This window comes from Macrobrachium rosenbergii, chromosome 9, assembly GCF_040412425.1.
Source record: "Macrobrachium rosenbergii isolate ZJJX-2024 chromosome 9, ASM4041242v1, whole genome shotgun sequence".
Lineage (NCBI taxonomy): Eukaryota > Metazoa > Arthropoda > Malacostraca > Decapoda > Palaemonidae > Macrobrachium > Macrobrachium rosenbergii.
The window spans coordinates 56,781,017-56,795,822 of NC_089749.1; the positions used below are offsets into that span (position 1 = coordinate 56,781,017).

Here is a 14,806-nt window from a genome sequence, read left to right on the forward strand (position 1 = left end):
AGACAGCAGAGTTTGTCTTACAGCCCCAGGTGAAAGCAGGGGTTTCTTTGTGCTTGTGTGTGCGTGTTTGTTTTCTTACGAGTGTAAACAATTGGTTTCCTGCTGAATTTTATTAATTATTCATAAGAATATAGGACGTTTTGCCACGTATGATAATGGATTAGAACTATGCCAAAATGCCCAGTAGATTCTAGACACTGGTGTCTTAGATGTACTGTAATGCTGGCATCCACGAAAGATGCTGACAGAAGCTGGAGCAATATTTCAGCGTGAAATCTCGCACTTAAAGGAGGGTGCAAATAACATGAATATTGTATATAGGTGAGTATTCACTGCATATGAACTGCCTTCCTTTTTTCTCTATCTTTCCTCCGGATTACTTTGGTCATAGTTGGTAAAATACAAATCAAGTAATATATAATGCTGTGTGAGTATAGCAGTAATTACTCGTGTATAATCCACTCGTCTCATAACTGCCGTGTAAATGGTTATTGGATCTGTTTTATATTTAGTCGGGTGTTTAACAGATGAATTTTACACTTTTAACACAACAACACTCGACATTTCATGAAGCATATTCAGCCAAATCGTTCTAAAGTAAAAAGGGTCCTCTTTATTATATTTTAATATTTATTTAGACACTTTTGATAGTTTAATATTTTATATTTTCTTTGAATGAAAATGGCAAATCTCACGATATATAATAGTTGGGTGTTTTGTTAAAAGATATGTGAAAACATAAGATCTGAAACTGTATATCACTGCACTGGTTCATATAAGCTAAGAGCTAGACCTACTAGTAGTGGGTAGGACAGACACTGATTTATTGCTTGACTGATTGAGTGGTTCATCTGCTACAGGTTTGGCACACGGCTAATAGGGAGTGTAATAACAAGAGAAAAATTGAAGAAATTTATTCAGTGATTTATCTTTATGACACAGGCCGATTAAGGCTTTGCTGGGCAAAACATTTGAGTAATATATTTGAATTTGGGCCAGATTTGCATTTTTTTAATATATATAATTAAGTTATTATTCTATTGCATTTTATGTAGCAATTCCTTCGTGTATTCAATGCTTTATTCATCGTCACCATTGAAACAAAAAAAAAAAATCTTCACCTCGCCTAATATATAGGACAATATTGTTTCACATGGTTTCCCTACATTTGCTTTTCTATGTATTTAGTTTTAGATTCGTTTTCAGTTTTTATCACCAATGTCATTTTCTGTTTTAACGACAAATATTGATATATATATAATGAGTCATTTTCCACCAAAAGAAAGCCAGTTAAGCTAAGAATAAGTGTGAACAAGACTAGGCCAAGATGTTTTTTTCCATTCCTTTGCATTAAATTTCACGCTTATATTCATTCTGGGATATTTAATGAACGCAGACAGGGCTGACCGTTCCATAAACACCCATATGAAATAATAGACATAGGCATATTAGCACAATATAAAAGTGAAGAAAGAAAGAATTTTATTATTACTATAACTGACATATTTTCAGGTCTCTATAAACCTCTGTTAGGGACTGAAAATTGAAAGTCGACCCTCGTGGGGTGTTTAATTCTCACCAAGGGATCGAGGGTGGTTAACCAAAGCTGGTTAATCTTGGTAAATCTCCCTCCAGCCGACAGAGACTGCCCTACAAACTTACAGTCTTCTTCAAGGCTTGTTTATGGTCTGACTTTTGACGTGCGTGTGTGTGTGTATGTGTGTGTGTATTGAAATATACAGTCACTACACCACCTCGGATATATGGAAGAGACATCAAGACAGAAGGTAAGACAGAATATATAGAAATTTGTTGATTATATTAATGATATCTGGCTATATGGATGTACGAAGAAAAAGAAGGAATTCGACCCTTTTCTAAAGTGTAGGAACCAAGATTGACTAAAACATGGGAGTTGGGAATTTAATTGAAAGTTTAATTTTTTGGGGTGGGGTCAAATTTGCGTAGATTTCGAAGAGCTGATGAGAAAACGTTGCATTTTACGTCATTATAGTCATAACCTTATTTGACTGTATGCATGGAGAGAGAGAGAGAGAGAGAGAGAGAGAGAGAGAGAGAGAGAGAGAGAGAGAGAGAGAGAGATTGTACACCCATCTCTGTTTTGTTATCATGCATGACTCGACTCAAATATATATATTTTTTAAAAGTTCTTTCAGAATTATCCCTTTTCCTGCGTTTATCAGAATTCCCTGCACCCTTCTCTCGATTCGTAATGCTTCTTCCCGACGCCTCTGTCTTACAAGAGACAGCTGACAAACGGAAGACAGCCCGAGACATTAACCAGATATAAGGAGTGGCAGTGATCTACACACATGCGCACGCACGCTCGTGCACGGACCATACAGACCCTGTTTCATTAGATGTTTCTAAAGCAATCATTTGTTTTCCGTTTTTATTTATAAAATCACTTACGAATTTTGTTTCAAAAAAAAAAAAATATTTACGACTGTCCGTCTTAACAGTAATACGTCTAAAGATTGTTTACCTTTTTACTTATCGGTAATTTGTTTTTATCTCTCTCTCAGGTAGTAGACTCTCTCTCTCTCTCTCTCTCTCTCTCTCTCTCTCTCTCTCTCTCTCTCTCTCTCTCTCTCTCTCTCCCTTTGGAATGGGTGGCTCCAGAAGATGTTAGTGTTAGCCTTCCGGTTCTTAATGAGTGTTTTGGTGTGAGGCTGCCAGTCTCACCTCCAACCCCACCCCCAAAAAGGTTTTCTGATATATTACCATGGTGATGATGTCTCCCAGGACACTGGCCATGCCCAGTATTGCTTAATTTGGCCGATTGCCTGTATTTTTTATGTATTTACGTAATAATAAGCAATTTTGTTTCATTTAATTATTTTGATGTGTAAAGATTCGAGCGTTCCTTCATCAAATTTGTTTATTTTTTTTAAAGTTAAACGTTTGTGTTTCGTTCTCATGAATTCGTCTGCTATGTTTGCGTTGCCAAAATGCACTAAACATAAATCCTAAAAGGTTACTTATTTTATGATAAAATACTTAATTGTTGGAGAAATTAATCACTATTAAAACTTAAATATATATTATTGTTTTTTAAAAAATAAAAATAAAAATTTTAATATGGCTTTAGATATCTAAATACAATATTTCTTTTTTTGAAAATGACTCGCAGACGAGACAGTGTAGACGACACTTTTGCAGGGAAACAAGCCTAAAATATAGCTACAACAATGGGAAGAAATTATTAAAAGGCAGAAATGTACCATTTTCCATATTAATATCTCATGTATGATATATCTATCTATATTATTTCTTAGCTTAAAGAACACAAGCCTCAGGTTATCGAGTATTAAGTGTGTTCAAGTTACCCATTTCTATAAGTTGCCAGTCATTATTTTACATAATTATTATCTGACTAGTTTTCGTAGCGTCCACTGACGAGGGTTAATAGCCGATTAGTGCAGTTTTATTTCATGATTAATATTATATGTTTAAAACAAGAAAACTTCAACAAACACTCTTTAAATCAGGGAATATATCTTACGTCTTTGCAAGATATTACCATTGAATCAGTACTGCATTATTTTACTTAAAAATTATAATTAATCTAGTTCTAACTCAATTATGTAGTTTTAGATGTAACTTAATATCTTATCAATCGTTTTTCAGTGAGGCGATTTCACTTTTATTGTATTTATTTATTACTTCCGTTTCCCATTTAAAATGGTGTCTGCTTATTGTTTTAAAAGACGACCTAACAAAAGGTCCTAAACATGCCTAATTTTTTGGTATTATCTTTACTTCTAGTTCTCATTAAATATAAATACTCAATTAATTTATAAGCTTATTCCTTTTAATCATCGATTAAACAATATTTAATATTACATCGTGTTTTACTTTAAGTCTTGTGTAAACTTTTAAAGTTCGTCTGCAATCTTCTTCTACCAAACACCTATAGCAGAATATCTTTAAGATTGTTCATATTTAGTTAAAATAAACCATTAATATGGCTTATTGCTACTAATTGTTAATTTTTATTATATATTTTTTATTTTATGCTTATTTTTTAGAAATAAATAATTCTTTATTATATATTTTAAAGCTTAGACAATAGTTATATACTGCAAAATTTCCTGATGTGTAATAGTTACTATGTAATGATTTTAAATCTATTTATTTTAGCAAATTTTGTCCTATAAAATTAATAATCTTTAAGCTCAAAGCAAACAATAACTTATTTATAATCTATATCATGTATTACTTTGATAGAATTGCATATATCTAATGTAATATCAAAGGTTAAATCTTCGGTGTAAACAATTAAAGTTGCCAGTTATTAGCAATAATATTCTTGATTTATAGTTACTTTAACTGTCAATAGATGTCCATAGAGGCGATGAGCCCATAGATTCACGGAAAAAAACAAGCCTAAAATTAAATTCATACTATGTTATGAAACCGTTATATAGATCGGAAACTAATATACGCATACTTAAATTATTATTTTTCAATATAATATAGCTAAAACTGAGCATTTTATTGGTAAATATTTAGTCGACATTTTTTGTTATTTCATTTGTTTTTATGGTATTTCATTTAGGCTCGTTGTCCCTCTGAAGTCAACAACAGTATATTAGGGCAAGACTGTTAAGTGTCCAGTGAAATCTGACTGTAACTTTGTTTATTTTATGAAAATGTGTGTTATATTGGGTTTGATATAGTCAAGGGCTGTTGCACCGTGTGCTCAAAGATGGTTTATTGCATTATTTGTGATATTTCAGCTGCCCAAAGTATGATGTTTGCTGCTTCAGTCACCTTTGATTTGAGGACATCTGCTGTCGTCGGCCATGTGTTATGGTAGCGTGAGGGACAAGTTTTCTACAGTGTCTGAAGATCTATTGACCAGATTGTGTACCAGGTACTTTAGAAGTACTTATAGGTAATTCTTCAGAAAATCTGTGTGGGATGCCATGTTCAGTACCAGTCCTTCAGGGATGAAACAAAAGATGGTAAATTTCTTAAATTGTCTCGCCCATAACCTATTTCATTATACACACCTTTTCCCAATAGTTCCTTCATTCCTTCATAAAATTATATTAATAAACGATATCTCCTTGCAGAGCTCTTTTGTAGAATTTCCAGTCATGAATACATAGGTTAAAGTGAGGTATAGGATACAAATAACCTGCTCAAAACAGTTAGCCTAGTGCCATAAACAAGGTAACCTATTAATTTACTCGAAACCATTAATGCATTTTTTACTCTGAAATATAATTTTCATTGTGTTTATTATGTGCTCTGAACATTTCAATATTCTGTTTGTTAGCAAATGAGTTTTTGGAAGTAGGCTAATAGAACCAACCCTAAGGTATCCTACAGTTGATGGGACCACAATGTGAAAGTTGGGTTTTTGGTGTAGGGTAAAACATAAGATGTGAAATCAGAGGACTTTAAACCCATTGATAATTCTCATTCAGAGTAAGGCAAGGTTTGGAATGTTTTCAAACTAATGTCATGCATTAATGTGGACCTCATACTGTAGGTCAAGTTAGGTTAGGTGTGGTTGGTTAGGTCATTTGCTAATGACATGAACATCAGAAATGCTCAAAGCACAAAATAAATCGGAAAAATATTTTCAAGCCAGAAATGCAATAGTGGTTCAGAGTAAAATTTTACCTTCGCCCAACTGTCCATTAATAAACCAGATTAGCCTAGGGTAGCTGAGACTGTGTCCTGTAGCCCAAGGTTGACAGCCAGATGTGTAGGTCGGAGTCTATTTCCTTCTTGGGTTAGGCTAGCCTACTCATACAAAGTATGTGAATTGTGATGCAAGGTCATTGGTAATTTCTATGGGACGACTGAAGAATTGATATTGCTTTACAATGGTTCTACAATTTGGCTAGTTGATGGAATAGTCTAATCTGCACTTCTGACAAGGGCCATTTGTTTGTCGAAGCACCTTGGAAGAGAGTGTAGTATTAATCGGTATAATCTCAATACACAGTTTTTAATGCGAAATTGCATCCTGTGAAAGCACTTGTGAAATTGACTGGCAAAGTAGGAAAATGAAATGTGTATTAGGTAAATGAATGGAAAAGGGGTTAGTTTTGAAGATTCCACCATAGGCTACATGGTAGGCTTGTCACAAATTAGAAATCTGTCAGCCCTCAAGATGCATAGGCTTTTCAGAGTTTTGAAGGTTAAGCGAGAACTAGGGTGTGTTAAGAATTAGGTATGAAAATTAGTACATCTTGATTATCTTGAGTAATTGAGTTTAGTATGACTAAAGAAAATTTGGAGACAGAGGGAGGGTCAGAGGGCATTAGCTTTATTAACAGTATTTATGTGAATTTAGACAGCTCAGTCCTCAGCTGTGGGCAGTGATAAGATTTATGGTTGATTGAGTGAATGTTACTAAACCTTTAGAATTGTTAATCATTAACATGTGGTATTTTATTTTATTGTGAAATGTTACATGTTATTTTTGTATACTTTAAAGGTGTTGAAATAAGTGCTGGTAAATCTTGTCACACCGGATGTTAAAATGACCAAGTTATATAATGGAAATGACTGTGATTTTCTACAATATCAGGGTTTTAATTCATGTAATCAGACTCCAAATTATTGGATAGATTTAGATCCAATTTAATAATTTTTTCATCTGCATTGAACATGATTGTAAGGAATTTTAACATTTTTCTGGTTAGGTTTCATGAATTCAGTATGTTGTTAGGAAGACAGAACTCAAAGTAAATGTGCCATGCTTTTGAGGTGGCTGTTAGCCTTTTAGACATAATTACAGAGCTTCATATAAAAGAGCTGTTACGATGATTTTCATTGTGCTGTAGCCACAAAACCTAAGGAATTGTATTGTCCAGTTTCTTTGAAAAAAGACTTTTGCATCTCTTAGATATTTGTATCAACATTTTTTCATAGTAAATAATTAACCCACATTCCTTTTTTTTTTTTTCCTGCCAAGTTTTTAGGAAGTACTCCTTAATATACTGTTAAGTATCTTGAGGTGGTATATTAGACTTGCACATGCAGTTAGTTAATTATAGTATTTTGATAGAAAAATTTCAGTTAAGCAACTTTGAGAATTTGCAGATATCAGAATCATGTAATCCTTGAAATTTTTAGAAATACTCAGGGGAAAATATTGGAAATGACATTGAACCAATGTAATTAGTACTGAAGGCCATGTTTTATTTCAGACTGAGAACTGAATTGGAAGTGAATCATCATTCAAAGAAACCAGTGACTCGACACTTGTTGGACTGAAATTGAAGATAAGTCTTCCTTTTGACATTGTCACATTCCCTGTGGTATAGCATATGAAAGTTAAGGTTTGTTCAGTAAGAGAGAATCTAATGCTAACAACTGTATATGCATGTATAATTGTTAATAGTAGATTAACATTGATTTTCAAACAATTGCTTTTACGGCTAATTGCAAACTGAATTTGTAACCTTTTAAAACTGCAAGGCTTGTAACTGGCATTGTTAGAGTGTAATAGACAGTTTATGTCAGGTGTTCCATTTAAACAGTTGGATATCACAGGCTCACATTAGATTATGGTCCATGAATCCTCCGTCTGTGAGACTCATATTCCCTTATGGTTTTGTTTATCAGAGAGAAACTACTTAATTTTAACTTAGATTATTATGATTCGTGTATTTACTGTAGCGTGAAAAAGCCAGTGCTTTTTTCACATTTTCAAACTCTGTTTTCCCCATATTGTTGTGTCCTTGTAACCTTGAGTTAATTAACCCAGTTTTGCTTCAAAATATAATTGATACAGAGTGTGAATCCATTTACCACCAGAGCTAATAACCTAGATTTATTTCAGTAGCAGCTTTTGGTACATATCTGGTCAAGATTCCCTCCGAAAAGAGAGAACTTATCAGTAGTTTCAGAAAAAAAAAAATTTTAGATTTTATTAGCATTTACGTGTCGTATGCTTCTTAAATTTGAAACTCTAACTATTCATTTGAATTAGTCATAAATTAGTTAATGGCTTTAAAATAACATTGGCACTCATTGTGCAGTTAAGTAATTTTCAGGGTGAGGTAACAATGGTCAGTAACAATAACTTTGTCTAATTCTTGCTTAATTACTCAAACACAGTGATCTTGGTTTTTGAAAGAGCATAGCAATTTTTTTTCCATATTTTTCACTCCTGGGTAAAGCCCAACTGCACAGTCTAGATGAGTTGATAGTCAAGTTTCAGGTTGGTGGATGGGGGAGGCAGACAGGATAATATTAAATTTTGAACCCTTAAAGGAGGTATGTCATTGCTTACAAAAAGATGGCAGGTTGCAATGTCCAGATGTCTGTTTTTCCACATTTAATATGGCTGGATGTGATATTTTATTAATAGAAATTTATTGTTGTAACATGATATATTGTAGGATGATATAAAAGTCATCAAATCATGTGTTTAATTAATCCTCTGAGGATTGTTCAGTTAGAGATTGATGAATTGAATTGTAAACAAAAGTTACTCTAAAGTATTGAAGAAATTTTGATAGCATATTGTCTCTCATTGTTAAAAGCCTTTTGCCCATCAATTTAAATTAGAGGCATCCCTGAAATAGTAACCTTTAGTGGTATGAGAACTGCCTTACTAGAGCTCCAGACACTTGTGGAGGGTTGGAGAAGATTTGGAATGGTATTACTTGACTAATAGAAACTGAAAACTGTAGCTAGGCATGTGTTTAGTGAATAAAAATTTCGTTTGGAAGCATAAAAATCAAGTGTTTTTTGTTTGTATGTATCTTTTTCATGTTATTTTACCAGTTACTAGAGAAAATCGATAGGAAGTAAGAATGAACATAATGATTTGAAGTAGAGTTGTAGTATTGCCGTCATCTTGTGCTAAAATTTTCCTTTTGCATAAAAGGTACATTAAATAATTTGTATGTCAACTTTGTATAAAATAAATTCTTGTTGGGAGAGAGACACAGGACTAGGTTAGGTAGTTTGATTTGAAGGAAGCTCAGAAACAATACAAGGAAAAATGTTAGATGGGACGGGGAATGAATGATACTGAAAGACAGAAGAGAGGTGTTTGTAAATATAGTGTATGAACTTCTCACTTCGAGTAGTAGTAATTTCATAAAGTAACCAGTCATTGTGTTAGGAAATGAACAAAACCTTTTGTTGTACATAACTTTATTAGAAGAAAAATATTTGGGAATTCTGAGGTTTTTGTTGGTTTGAATTCTATCAGATTCTGGGAAATTGCTGAGTCCTGACAAGGTCATATCGGGGCCCATTAAATATTTTTAACTTTACTTTTCCTCATAGAGAGTTTGGCTTCAGAGGGAATTAACTTTCTGCTTTCAGCAAATCTTATTAGGCTGAGTAGTCCCATGCCATTTCTACCCTTGTAACCCACCACGGTCAGCTAATCACGTGATATATTATTCACTGCTTATGTCAACAGGAACACTGGATTTTTCAGGAAATGGCCACAGACCTTACTCTTTGAGGGGTTGAATGCTATTTGTGGGGTTGAATACTATTTGTGGGGTTGAACTCTGATCCTTAGCTGGGAAGGTGATGTTGTTAACCACTGAAATAGAAATTACGATAATTCATTTGCATTACAGACTGAACTTTTTTAACATTGACATTCACATTTACTGAGTAAAATGGAATTGTTTGAAGGAATGCTTAGATAAATAACCTCTGCATATAGGATGGTTGAAGCCTGATTACTACATTATGTCCTTATTTTAATACCTTGTAAAAATAAAGACCCCAATTTGCTTTGATTTCATTAACTGCTGTCCTGCCATTTCAGATGATCTGTTGCTTGCAAGTTTTAGAAGGAAGAAATGGATGGATTTTGAAGTAAATAATCTAAAGAAGTTGTGTTCCAGTTTAACAAAGGTTGGTGTTTAAAGAACATGAATGATGTTTATGGGGAAATGTATTATTTGGATGGGATAAAATCACTTGTTCAGATGGGGCCAAAAGAACAGATTTTTAGAGGTTTTGGCATTGCAGACACTGAAAATAATGCAATTTAATGTTTGGGGCTTGGGTCTGGGACAGAATGAAAATAGTAAACTTGAAGTTTGTGGGCTGTCCTTACTAGTAGCTCATGGAACATTCCTAAAATGAAGTGAATTTGATAAAATAACAATCATTACAATAGGGAATGAGCAAGGGAAGTAGGTCTTTGTAGTATTCATGAATATTATTATATATAAAGTAGGTCTTTGCAGTAGTCATGAATACAGTATTATATATAAAATATATGGGAGTACTTGGAGGATTTAAGACAAATCTTGGAGAGGGATGACAGAGTTATGCTAAAAGTTTCATCAGATCATGTTAGAATGTTGAATTGTCATAGTCAGGTTATATAACTAAGTTCAAGTAGCAGTAATGATTAATAATATTTGATTAGGATGGAGACCTGTTTATTTTGATTTCCTTCTTGAAACTAAAGCCAAGAGACTTGCATCACTTTGCTCTTAGTGAACTGTGCATTTCAGTCAAATCTGTAATTACTTTAGTATTTGCTTTGGCTGTGGTTTAATAAAATTTCACAAAGACCCCTTTGATAAATACTACATATATTCAGCACAGGTCTAAAAGGATCTATATGAACCCCTCTTATTAGGAGTCTATGAATAGGATGCTTGGGACCTGGTGACAACAGGTAGTCTGTTATAATACCTTGTAAACCATGAAATCTCAATTTGACATGTCAGTAATTCCTTCCTCTTCTTTTCATGAAATTGTCTACAGTTTGCAAATGGAGACCATTGTCATTCTTTTATTTCCACAAGGATCTGCTATTGAAGACCAGTATTCACCTCAAGAAATTGCTGCGCTTTTATTTATCAAATTTTTATAATGTGTTAGTGTCATATTTTGGTATAGAGATATTGTTATCATACTCCTTTCAGTATTAAAGCTAGGATATGGGTAAATTTAAAGTACTGTATAGTGTGGGTGTTAGTTTCTCAGGGTGGTAACAGTGCCCATTGGCCCAAAGTTAGTAACTTTGGGCCAATGGGCACTTTATTGTATGAGGTTCATAATCTTATATATCCAGCAGCTCTGTATTAGCCAGGGTACATGATGTTTTCTTAAATTTGTGAGTTTAATTTCAGTTTTTATTTTTATGTTTCAAGAATTGTCATTTTACGTAAATTTCATATCTGTAATATTAGTTAGTGGGTGGCCTAGTATGTGTCATGAACATATTTCTAAAAGATTCACATTTTATTATTGACTGTCAACTAGCTCAGCTTGTTTCAAAGTTACAAAGTTTTTTTATAATGTACAAGAGTCATGACAGTTAATATTTCCTATCAAATACATCAGTGTGGATAAGGATATATAGTTTATTGTAAGTAACTTGCATATCAGTTTAGACGAGCTGTGAGGTAATCCAGTAAATTTTAGGATACAAAGTATCCACCTAAGTTTCTTAATCAGGTTACTTTGTACTTTATGTACGTTTCTTTTCACTTTGTTATCAGTTTGTTGTTAGTTATTAGGTAGTGCTGGATGGATTTTTACTTTTTTCATATAAGCAACATGCTTTAGGATAGTTTTATACATTTACATACTTTGTTTAACGTTAGTTGTCATATAACTGACTATTGTTAGAATGCATATTAACCTAGAACTCTAGTTTTGATATGCAGCATCTAGTAGTTCATCATTCAGTACTTAGTTGCCTGAGCATGAAGTTCACACACGATTAATGGTAGATCATTCTTCTTATTTTCTGTAATTTTCGTGAAGTTCATTTATAATTGAAAGTTCATGACTGTGGTTTAGAGCAATAGGTTTGATTGATTTAATGGAATATCTTCATGGCAGTCAGTATAGATAGTAATTCTTTTCTGGAATAAAACCTGATAGGTATTACATTAATAGAATAGATACTATTTTCAGCTAAGTATTAAAGGTTCCTGATAGTATGTCACAATGTCTAATAGGTAGTTAAAGTGATAGTATGTCACAATGTCTAATAGGTAGTTAAAGTAACTTCCATCATAGTATGGACTTGGAGATAAGCTTCATGTATACAGTACTTTTCATAGCCTGTGTTTCACTTATTGAATTAAGAAAGTTCCTGTAGAACTAATTTCCTCAGTACCTTCAAGGTTTTGATCTTTGTAATATTATGTGAGCCCTAGTGTCATACTTCAAGACAGGCTACAATCTGGCTTTGTTTAATAGGTGTGATATAACAGACCAAAGGATTTACATGTTTGCATTCTAGGGTAGGAGATACTTCTGAACTTGGTTTATTGTTGTGTATCTGAAATATGAAAACAAATTAATGTAGAACTTGATAGTACAGTAGCTCACTGATATAACGGACCGCGGTATACCGTACTTCCAGATGCTGTTTCTTTATTAATTTACATTGCTTTCAACTCTAAAAATTCTGCTAAAGCTTTTACTGTCCTGCAGTTTACGATAATAATAAGGCTTTCATCTTACTTTACGGGTACTGTTTGTTTATGTAAATAAGACCCTTTATAGTTCCATTCAGCAACTAAAGACAGTGATGATGTCAGTAAAATGCAACCAATTGATTATTTTAAGAATGTAAACAAAACCAGAATGCAAATGGCTCATGGTTGGTCTGTTCATATTTTGTAATACGATAATAATACATGCAATATGATTAGATACAGTAAAAAAACAGTTATATTAAAATTATCAGTATTCTCAATACGACCATTGTTCAACTTTTGCATATGGATATCTGTTAGTGTAACAATGTAACTGGGGCAATGGTCTCTCTCTCTCTCTCTCTCTCTCTCTCTCTCTCTCTCTCTCTCTCTCTCTCTCTCTCTCTCTCTCTCTCTCTCTCTCTCTCATTGACCGTAATACAGTACTTATGATGCTCCTCCATCCTCCACTAAAAAAATTCTGGTTTATAGAATTGCGGACAAAGCAATTCTAAACCTGTACCGACATAAACAACCGAATTGAGAAACAGCTAATTGCTAACATCATTTACCATAACTATCGACCATTTATTAAGACTTGCGTTAGAGTGTCAGGTTGTTAAACCCTGTAGATTCTTAGTGGTGGCTTATATAAATGTGAGTGAAATACATTTTTATTCATCTTTCATGAAGTGGAGATCTTAAGGAAAAATACAAGTAAATTAAAGCTGCAGATTATAGCCGAGGCTGAATATAAAACAAATAACAGGCCGACGAAAGTGATGTCTGGAACTTGTGAAATCACGATTACTGCTTATACAGTCAAGTGATGTGCACATTTTAACCCAACTTTGTGAATTTACAAGAAAAAGTATCTGGTTTATATTTCTTTTAGCAACTAATGGCAACAAAGATGTCAGTAGTACTCAAATTAGCTGAGATATTGAGAATGTAAACTATCAAATGCAAATGGCTTATAATAACAATGTTTATATTCTGTAATACAGCACCAATATGATAATAATACTGCAATGTACTGTAATTGGATATAGCAAGCAATACAACTTTTATTTAAAGCATCATTATAAATATGGTTGTACTGTTTAACTTTTGCAAATGATTACTTTTTGGTATAAATATACAACAATATATTGGAGTTTCTTTCATAGCAGTGTAGGTCCGGACACTTTACTCCATTATATCGGTGAGCTACTGTATTGTCAAGCGTTTAAACAATACTCTTTTAAATTTGTGCAAAGTTTGCCATGAAAATGATACCTCTTGCAGAACAGTAAACAAAGGTTGATTAAAAGTTTGTACTGTAAGTTCCAGAGAGTTATCAGGGGCATTATTATCATGGTATCTCTGCATATTTCAAGACACTGCTGGTATGTGAAGGATCCAAATTGAAAACGTGACTTTAGGGGCAGTTTGGTGTTGTTGACTGTTGTATTTCAGATAAATGATTATTGTTCATATGCAGAACAAACCTGGGTCTTAACAGTAGGATAAAATCATTTTAATCGGTAAACTCATATCCAAATCTTACATTAAGGGAAGTTTAACACAACTGACAATGTTATTGTAGGTAAATGAATCAGTCGTTATTCAAATTGAATGAACACTTATTTTGGTCAGTGTTTGTAGTTTATTTTTTGTTTAGTACACTTTCTAGATGATTTTGGATTTATATATGTAATTGGTTTGAGAAATTTGTTTTTCATTACTACTCAGATATGTAGGTTGTGTAAATTTTAAAATTCCTGATACTACAGTGTCTTGACATATAGAAGATTTTATTGTATTGTTCATACTTTTTAAAGTTAACATCATATAGTTCCCGCTGAATTTTACTAATACTCAATACTGTATCTTGTTAACTGCCACTATATTGTTAAAAATCCAAATTTAAAATTTGACAGTGGAAAAGTATTGTAATACCAAATCATTGTACAAGGACTTATGTATTTCACCTTTTGCTCAGTTTTCACAGTCTTTTAACTTTAGCTATTAAAGGTAATGATGGTTATTTTAGTAGTCATATAGTACCATAAATCAAGAATAAAATTGAGTTAAACTCAGATGGCACCAAAAATGATTCATGGAAATTGTAGCAACATTTAGTCAGTCCTGGGTTATACCATATAGCCCGGACAATCTGAAATTAGATAAGTTTTGAATCTAAGTACAAAGAGGTATAGAGTGTCCCCTTTTGACTGAAGTCATTAGTTTTTTTTTTTTAGTTATTCCTCGCCCTTTCATCTTACTAGGTTTCCATTGTAGACTTAAACATTAAGTGCTCAAGGGGCATTTTTTCAGTCTTATACTAACTTTAGCATATAAACACTGCATGCCTACAACACAACTTGGAAACTACAGCATCGCACACT

General features: G+C 33.1%; 1 long non-coding RNA gene across 1 annotated transcript; it reads left to right on the forward strand.

Annotated features, from left to right (window-relative positions):
* Positions 1-4,586: 4,586 nt before the first annotated feature.
* LOC136841861 (uncharacterized) lies at positions 4,587-12,600 on the forward strand. The gene is made up of 5 exons (XR_010854111.1): positions 4,587-4,628; positions 4,764-4,991; positions 7,197-7,328; positions 9,791-9,879; positions 10,747-12,600. It is a non-coding gene; the product is annotated as an uncharacterized lncRNA (long non-coding RNA).
* Positions 12,601-14,806: the final 2,206 nt, after the last annotated feature.